Source organism: Theobroma cacao, chromosome 9 (genome assembly GCF_053813885.1).
Source record: "Theobroma cacao isolate CCN51 chromosome 9, ASM5381388v1, whole genome shotgun sequence".
Lineage (NCBI taxonomy): Eukaryota > Viridiplantae > Streptophyta > Magnoliopsida > Malvales > Malvaceae > Theobroma > Theobroma cacao.
Genome location: NC_142647.1, coordinates 31216164 through 31225483, shown reverse-complemented (window position 1 = coordinate 31225483; position 9320 = coordinate 31216164). Strand labels below are relative to the sequence as shown.

The window sequence follows — 9320 nt, the reverse complement described above, 5'->3', positions numbered from 1 at the left end:
TTGACTTTTACGGGGGTAAAAGTGTAAATTTCAAAAATTACTCCACCAAGACTTTGGATAAGTCTGAGAATTTTACCTAAGCTATGGATATTTGGGACAAGTGTATGGTGAAAATTTGGAAACAAATGGATGGCTAGAATTTAAGGAATTAATAAAACATTAAAAAAATGAATAAAATAATATTATATTATTTTAGCCTTTAAAAAGGTAAAAATTCCGGAATTCTCATCTTCTTCAGCTGTCCAAACCAGGGGAGAAAAGGGGAAAAAAAAAAACAAGAATCCTACCTGAAAAATTTGGAGAAAATCAAGAGAAATCAAGAAATCAAGCATTAAAAAGGTAAATTTCATTGATTTTCCTTGTGATTTTCACTACCCATGCATTTTTTTTTCATTTCCATGCAAAATTAGAAAGTGGGTATGGACACCCATGCTGGCCAAACCTCCATGGATGAGTTTTGAGCTTGATTTTTGGTTGATTTTAATTGAATTAAGTGATTTTAGTTAAGTTATATGGAAATATAGCAAAAATAAGCTAGAAATATAATTTTCTCCCATTGAAACCCATTATGCTGAATTTTCTAGGGGAATATTGGCTGCTGATCTTGATGGTTATTTGAGGAATTATGATGAATAATGATGAATTATGAGCCTAGAAAAATAATGGAAATTTTTGGAGCAAAAATACAAATTTTTACCCACTAGGGGTATTTTCGTAATTTGTTATCGAGACTGATAATTTGCACCACACTGAGGGACATTAAGTCAATTTGGGTGCAATTGAGGTATAGAAACTGAAAAAAATTAATTTGTAGTTTAAACGGACGCGTATATCAATTTATTGGGTAAAAGACCGAACTAGGCTAACACCGCATTTAGGCAAAAATTTAGACATTTTTGCATTCCATATCAAGCATTAGTAGTCTAAATTAGTTTAATTTCAATTTAGTACCAATGTGGTGAATTTCTCGATTTTGTACTGTGTCAAGGTGGTGAGTCCTCTGATAAAGGCAAGGGAATTGCACCCGAGGACCAATAGTCTGAGTATTTCGAAAATCCTAACTCTAGACACGGTGAGTAACCTTACCATCATTTTAATTATCTAAAGTATGTTTTTATTCGGTTTTGGTGAATTTTATGTTTTGTAAACAAAATGAGTTTAAATGAAAATATTTTATAAATTGTCTTGAAACGAAATAACGATTTTGAAAATAGAGTAATTGGAGACCACTGATATGTTGTAAATTTAAAATTGAATTAATGGCTTATGTTATTGTATTGGCATGACTGGCTGGGCTGTGTTTTTATGAATTATATGAATCGCTTTATTTTACCCTTGCAAGCTGGGTAGTAATATATTAGCCCTGTCATGCTGTCAAAATTTTATTGTATGGTGGGTTTGACCTGCTGCAGTGGGCTGGATTCTGTGGACTAGCCTATTAGAGGGGCACGGAATCCTGTTATATTTTTACCTCGGTTGGAGAGGCGAGTAGGGTAACTCCTGAGGTATAACTTTTAGAGTTCACTTCACGCCAAACCACCTCGTGAAGGGGAACTCGGCCAACGTCAAGGAATGGCTATGTTTTCAAAATAAAAACATGACTTTCTAATAGCCTTGGCGGACTCAGTTGGGATAGCCCTCGGCCAAGGTATCCCAAATAACTGAGTATGATAATAATTTTTGGCATGAGCCAAGCTTTTTAAGAAATTCATAAGCCATACTGATTACTTGCTTTAAATAAATTGATTTCATTTGGTTGAAATAAGTTGAAAGATGATAAATTACAGTTTGATGAAATGTTTTAATAGTCTCCTTTTACTCGACTTTAGATATTTTGAGTGATGTTTGTTTACTCACTGGGATTTTATAATCTCACCACCCTCATTTCCACCCATTTCAGGTTCAGAATAGATTGTAGATAACTGATATCGGCAAGGATTACAGTTGAACTTGCCACATCCAAAGACTGTAGGTTCATTTCTTTTGATACTTTTGATCATTCGTGGGCCCACGTGTCACTGTAAATTAAATTCTATACTTTGGTTATCTGTATTACGGTATGTAAGAATTTATTTTGCTTTTACGCTATAAAAAATTATTTATGCAGTGTTCTTAAAATATCGTTTTATGTGAAAATTGAATATTTTATTGAATATTTTTATTTTATTATAACAGTCATAATTCCATTTTAAACGAATGTTTTAGACATCCAAAATTATTTTTGATTAAGAAATATGTGTTTTCCACTTACATACTATATTTTTAGATGATTTTTGAGATTTTTGGGATAAATGACAAAAATACCCCTGTGAGACGAAAATTAATATTTCATTTGTTTAAGTTGGAAATAGTTTAAAATCTTTTAAAATGTGGTATTTGGAAACAGTTACCCACAGGGGAAATGAGAAGCTGATATTAAAGCCTTGCGGGGTCTCGGTTGACATTCCGGGTAATGAATGTAAATTGAGACGTCGCGGCGGTTGTCACGGGCTCGATGGGAGTTCCGGGTCGTGACAATTAAGTTGGTATCAGAGCTGTTGGTTTGAAAGATTAGAGTTTTGGGTTTAAAGTTATTTTAAAGCTGTTTTAAAAATTTACAGTGTCAGTGTGGCCCCGAGTTAAGTTAGGTTAGGTTGAATAAAATACATGCATAAGCATATAGAGCCTGAGGTTGCCTAAACTCACTTTGTTCCCTCTTATAGATTATTATGTCTCATCGACGCAAACAACCACCTTTCACTAGATCAGCTGGGAGGGGAAGAGGTTGTTTTCAACGTCGTCAGTTAGGTGCAATAGAGGAGGAATCGACTGCATCCACCATTCGGGCAGCACCTGCTGCTGAACAAACTGAGACTCCTCCACATCCTCCACTTCCTCTGCCACTTACTAGTATTCTTGCTATGCCTCTTGAGGCAGTTCAGGCATTAGCAGCCTTCTTTACTGCTATTGCTGGCCAGGCTCAGGCTAGTCAAGCTCTTCCTACAGTTCCTCTGGCTGCTCCTTCAGTACCACCATCCCCACCTCCTGTCCCACCACCAGTGCTGGATGTTTCTGATTCTAAGAAGCTTAAAGAGGCTAGGCAACATAGTTGTGTTTCTTTTATGGGTGAGTCGGACGCAACCGTGGCTAAAGAGGTGGTGCGAATGGCTTTAAGAGCCGAGAAGCTTGCGAATGAAAATAAGAGTCTGCGAGCTGAGTTAGCAAAAAGGAGAAATCTAAGTGTATCTTCTAGTCAGCCACCAAACAGGGGCAAAAACTCTTCTGTTTCAGGAAGTTCACGTAGATGCAGAAATTGTGGGAATTATCATGTTGGGCCGTGCAGAGGGCCTGCACGATGTTTTCATTGTGATCAACTGGGTCACATTAGGAGAGATTGTCCACAGTTAGGACGGGCTACGGTAGCTGCTCCATCTCCACCAGCTCATACGGATATACAGAGGAGAGATTCCTCTGGATTGCAACCGAGACAGGGATGATTTTGACATACCACCAAGGGTAGATTAAATAAGTTGAAATTAGTGCTCTAATAAAGTATGTATGATAGAAAGGTAGTTTGTAAGTTGTAGTTTTCATGATCATGAAATATATAAAGATTATCAATATATGGACATACATTTGGAGTTGTAATTTACAAGTTTGAAGTATTTAAGATATGATTAAATGGAATTAGCATTAGTTAGGGTACGTAAATCTTTTAATTAATTTCTATGGAGTATCCATGATAGTAGAATGGAGGAACATCGTGCAGTGATGCTATATGGTGAAATCACTATACAATATGGAAAGGGTATTTTCGAGTGGGATTTATGGACTGATGATAAGTGATGAGCAATTTGAAATACATGTAGCTATGAATAAATTTGGAGATCTTTGCTTAAACAAACTCGTATTAAATGTTATGGTAAAGATATATGAATGCTAGTGGCAAAAAAAAAAAATACGTTAAATCAATGTTTTGATTTCACACTTGTGATAGAAAGTTAGTCTTGCTAATTGTGGTATAGACTCGAAGGGAAGCCACACGATTGTGAATAATTGAGGTAGTAGCTTTAAAGGTGGAAGAGTTGCTAAGATAAAGTGAATTCAAACCGTTGCAACGCCACAGTACTGACTATCAAACGCTGTCACGTTAAGAACCCCTAATGGCTAGAAAGCAGAGCAAATTGAGAGTGGCATGAAGATGAAACACACGAGTTGAAGAATGGTCATTGGTTTTCATGCTAAGCTTTGTTGTTTGGAGTCTTAAGTGCATTGGGAGGTATTAAGATAAAGATGATGAGTGAAATTGCAAAGTTTTTTTTTTTTATTTTTTTATTATTGCCTTATATATATTGGCATGTAAGAGAAAGAAAAGTTAGAGAATTTTTGAGATGGCTACATAAAAATAAATTAACATGTGGAGTGTTAAGATGAATAATATGATGATTGAAGTCAAATCTTAAGAAATAAAGAAGACAAGAGATTAAGTCTTGTTAAAGACTAAAGAGGAAGCGAGCGAAAGGTTAGATGAATGTATGAGATACTGATAAGAGATGTCAATAGCAAGTGAGGAAAATGTAAATAAAGATTTCAATAATGATATAGCAAATGAGTTTATATAGAATATTGTTATGAGAATATACTGATCTTGTCTTGACCTTGTTGAAAGGAAAGGATTAGTAACAACACAAGTAAACTAGGTGACATGCTAGAAACCCATGGAGATAAATTGAAGCATGAGTAGTTGGGCATGCCTTTATGGAAATGATATACTTGGTGTATAAAAGAGTAAATAAGTGATTAAGTGTTTCAAGAATGTTTACACGCCCTTGAGAAAGAATTATAAGTTATACATGATGGGCATAAGATGCGTGACTTTGAAACTTGCTAAGGAGCCAAATGGCTAAGTTACGGGTTAAATGATCATATGTTATGAGACATAAATTTAAAATAAATATCCCTAAGGAAATACTCAAGAGAAGTTCTGCCATGGATCTTGTGAAAGCAAGCACTAAGTTATGTAGTTATAAAAAGGAAGCTATAAGCTGAGAGTGGTATAAGTATTAACATTAAAAAGTACTTGAGGAGAATTTAGTTTCAAGTCTTGTAATTTCAAGTACAATTTGTAAATTAGTTAAGGAAGAATGATGTTATATTCATATGAAAGAGTGGAATAAAGGATGATAGAAGTTAACCTTGATAATGAAGTCAGATAATGAAACTTTCTTAATATATTATGGGAATTGGAATTCGAAAATGCGTGAGGCATACATGATTCAAATGAATCTGAGTTTTAAGTGACAAATCAATATCGAAATGCAATAAGGATACAATATATAGGAGACATGAAGGATAATCGAGGAATAAGGATGACTTTTAGGAATTGTAGTATTGCATAAGATGCAATGATCAAGTCAAGATAAATTTTTGAGATACCAATGGGATTATAAAACATACACGCATAATAGATTATAATTCAATGGAGATGACATTGTGATGCAATGATATACAGTACAAGGAAACTTAAGCATATAATTGGAAACGATAAGAAGAGAATATAAGTATATAAATGATGAGGAACTATACACAGGCATGATGAGAATTTGTATGAATTATGAAGCTTATTCTATTGAATCTTGATTGTGGATGGGAATGAATTAAGAGAAATTAGTCTGAAGGCATTTGAAAACAGAGACTCGTATACATAATGAGGAATATAGACATTTGAATGTATATGTATATGTATGTGTGGAGTAGTGATGTACCTAACTAAATGAATAATGGTTTTAGTGGTTCAAGATTTGAACTCAATATATTTGATGAGTTGTATAGATAATGTAACGATTAAGAATCTTATCAGAAGACGATTTATGGTGACCTAAGGAATTTTGGAGAAATAGTTAAGGGAATATAATCTATAGTACGATTAAGCCATATGAGATGGATTAATAGGATTAAGAAGATTGAAATTTCCTAAATGCAAAGTAAACATGAAATAAGTAGAAATAATTAAAGCCATTAATTTTCCTGAACGCTGAGGATATGTACAGGAATGAGTATGGCGTGTTAATGATGTTGTAAACTACACAATAGTGTATGAGGATAGGATGAATGAATGAAAGTCGAGAAGTTTGATATGGAATGAAGTAATAAGATAGTGATTGGTATACCTAAATAAGAATAAAATGCGATCGAAATTGGTATGATTGAGATGGAGTTATGGTTCAAGCTTAATGATAGTAATAGAAGCATGCTTAATGTCTCAATATAAGATATCATAATTGTGAAGGTTATTGTTGATCTGATTTTAAAGGATAATAATAGACATAAGCGAAATACTTGAGTTGAATTGGAGGTAAATGAGGTGAACAAATCGAAATTCCCTATAAAGGGGAAGACATAAGAATTCGAGCATTATATGAGAAAACAATACCCCCACATTTTCTCTGAGTTCAGTACATGAAATTTTGAGGTCAAAATTTTATTTTAAGGGGGATAGTGTTGTCAAGCCCGATCTTATAAAATACTTTCCATGTCATTCATATGATTGACAATATGCTTGCATACTTGGAAAGCCCTGAAAGAAAAATCGTTAAAAGACGACAATGTACCAAATGGTACAATTAAGTTAATTTAAGTCTCGAACTAGATCAAATAGAGAATTTAAAATGAAATTAAGAATATTAAAGTCCCAGAATGGTTTAATATGGTGATTTGGAGTTCGAGGATCAATTTGAAGTCAAACTAGAATTTTTACTGTCCAGGGGCAAAATGGTCATTTGCCACCCAAGGACACAATGGGAATTTTTAGAAAAGAATGTTTTTAGCCCCATTTGACTTATTGGAGTATGATTTGAGTATTGGAGTGTAATTTGAGGGTTTGGCAGTGAAAAAGTTTAATTCCAGTGATTTCTAGAGTGTAGGGGCAAAATCGTAATTTTACCACTAGCGGACAAAATTTGAGATTTTGAGAGAATTTAGATCAAATTTGACAAATTGGAGAATGGTATGAGTATAAGGGATGAAAAATATGTCTATGGGCAATTTTTCAATTTTTGGGGCAAAAATGTAATTTTTGACTTTTACGGGGGTAAAAGTGTAAATTTCAAAAATTACTCCACCAAGACTTTGGATAAGTCTGAGAATTTTACCTAAGCTATGGATATTTGGGACAAGTGTATGGTGAAAATTTGGAAACAAATGGATGGCTAGAATTTAAGGAATTAATAAAACATTAAAAAAATGAATAAAATAATATTATATTATTTTAGCCTTTAAAAAGGTAAAAATTCCGGAATTCTCATCTTCTTCAGCTGTCCAAACCAGGGGAGAAAAGGGGAAAAAAAAAACAAGAATCCTACCTGAAAAATTTGGAGAAAATCAAGAGAAATCAAGAAATCAAGCATTAAAAAGGTAAATTTCATTGATTTTCCTTGTGATTTTCACTACCCATGCATTTTTTTCTCATTTCCATGCAAAATTAGAAAGTGGGTATGGACACCCATGCTGGCCAAACCTCCATGGATGAGTTTTGAGCTTGATTTTTGGTTGATTTTAATTGAATTAAGTGATTTTAGTTAAGTTATATGGAAATATAGCAAAAATAAGCTAGAAATATAATTTTCTCCCATTGAAACCCATTATGCTGAATTTTCTAGGGGAATATTGGCTGCTGATCTTGATGGTTATTTGAGGAATTATGATGAATAATGATGAATTATGAGCCTAGAAAAATAATGGAAATTTTTGGAGCAAAAATATAAATTTTTACCCACTAGGGGTATTTTCGTAATTTGTTATCGAGACTGATAATTTGCACCACACTGAGGGACATTAAGTCAATTTGGGTGCAATTGAGGTATAGAAACTGAAAAAAATTAATTTGTAGTTTAAACGGACGCGTATATCAATTTATCGGGTAAAAGACCGAAATAGGCTAACACCGCATTTAGGCAAAAATTTAGACATTTTTGCATTCCATATCAAGCATTAGTAGTCTAAATTAGTTTAATTTCAATTTAGTACCAATGTGGTGAATTTCTCGATTTTGTACTGTGTCAAGGTGGTGAGTCCTCTGATAAAGGCAAGGGAATTGCACCCGAGGACCAATAGTCTGAGTATTTCGAAAATCCTAACTCTAGACACGGTGAGTAACCTTACCATCATTTTAATTATCTAAAGTATGTTTTTATTCGGTTTTGGTGAATTTTATGTTTTGTAAACAAAATGAGTTTAAATGAAAATATTTTATAAATTGTCTTGAAACGAAATAACGATTTTGAAAATAGAGTAATTGGAGACCACTGATATGTTGTAAATTTAAAATTGAATTAATGGCTTATGTTATTGTATTGGCATGACTGGCTGGGCTGTGTTTTTATGAATTATATGAATCGCTTTATTTTACCCTTGCAGGCTGGGTAGTAATATATTAGCCCTGTCATGCTGTCAAAATTTTATTGTATGGTGGGTTTGACCTGCTGCAGTGGGCTGGATTCTGTGGACTAGCCTATTAGAGGGGCACGGAATCCTGTTATATTTTTACCTCGGTTGGAGAGGCGAGTAGGGTAACTCCTGAGGTATAACTTTTAGAGTTCACTTCACGCCAAACCACCTCGTGAAGGGGAACTCGGCCAACGTCAAGGAATGGCTATGTTTTCAAAATAAAAACATGACTTTCTAATAGCCTTGGCGGACTCAGTTGGGATAGCCCTCGGCCAAGGTATCCCAAATAACTGAGTATGATAATAATTTTTGGCATGAGCCAAGCTTTTTAAGAAATTCATAAGCCATACTGATTACTTGCTTTAAATAAATTGATTTCATTTGGTTGAAATAAGTTGAAAGATGATAAATTACAGTTTGATGAAATGTTTTAATAGTCTCCTTTTACTCGACTTTAGATATTTTGAGTGATGTTTGTTTACTCACTGGGATTTTATAATCTCACCACCCTCATTTCCACCCATTTCAGGTTCAGAATAGATTGTAGATAACTGATATCGGCAAGGATTACAGTTGAACTTGCCACATCCAAAGACTGTAGGTTCATTTCTTTTGATACTTTTGATCATTCGTGGGCCCACGTGTCACTGTAAATTAAATTCTATACTTTGGTTATCTGTATTACGGTATGTAAGAATTTATTTTGCTTTTACGCTATAAAAAATTATTTATGCAGTGTTCTTAAAATATCGTTTTATGTGAAAATTGAATATTTTATTGAATATTTTTATTTTATTATAACAGTCATAATTCCATTTTAAACGAATGTTTTAGACATCCAAAATTATTTTTGATTAAGAAATATGTGTTTTCCACTTACATACTATATTTTTAGA

At 33.7% G+C, this 9320-nt stretch overlaps 2 long non-coding RNA genes across 2 annotated transcripts; both read left to right on the top strand.

Annotated features, from left to right (window-relative positions):
• Positions 1–208: 208 nt before the first annotated feature.
• LOC148760845 (uncharacterized) lies at positions 209–2050 on the top strand. The gene is made up of 3 exons (XR_016028235.1): positions 209–339; positions 989–1072; positions 1901–2050. It is a non-coding gene; the product is annotated as an uncharacterized LOC148760845 (long non-coding RNA).
• Positions 2051–7301: 5251 nt separating this feature from the next.
• Positions 7302–9103, top strand: LOC148760844 (uncharacterized). The gene is made up of 3 exons (XR_016028224.1): positions 7302–7392; positions 8042–8125; positions 8954–9103. It is a non-coding gene; the product is annotated as an uncharacterized LOC148760844 (long non-coding RNA).
• The last annotated feature ends 217 nt before the right edge of the window (positions 9104–9320 follow it).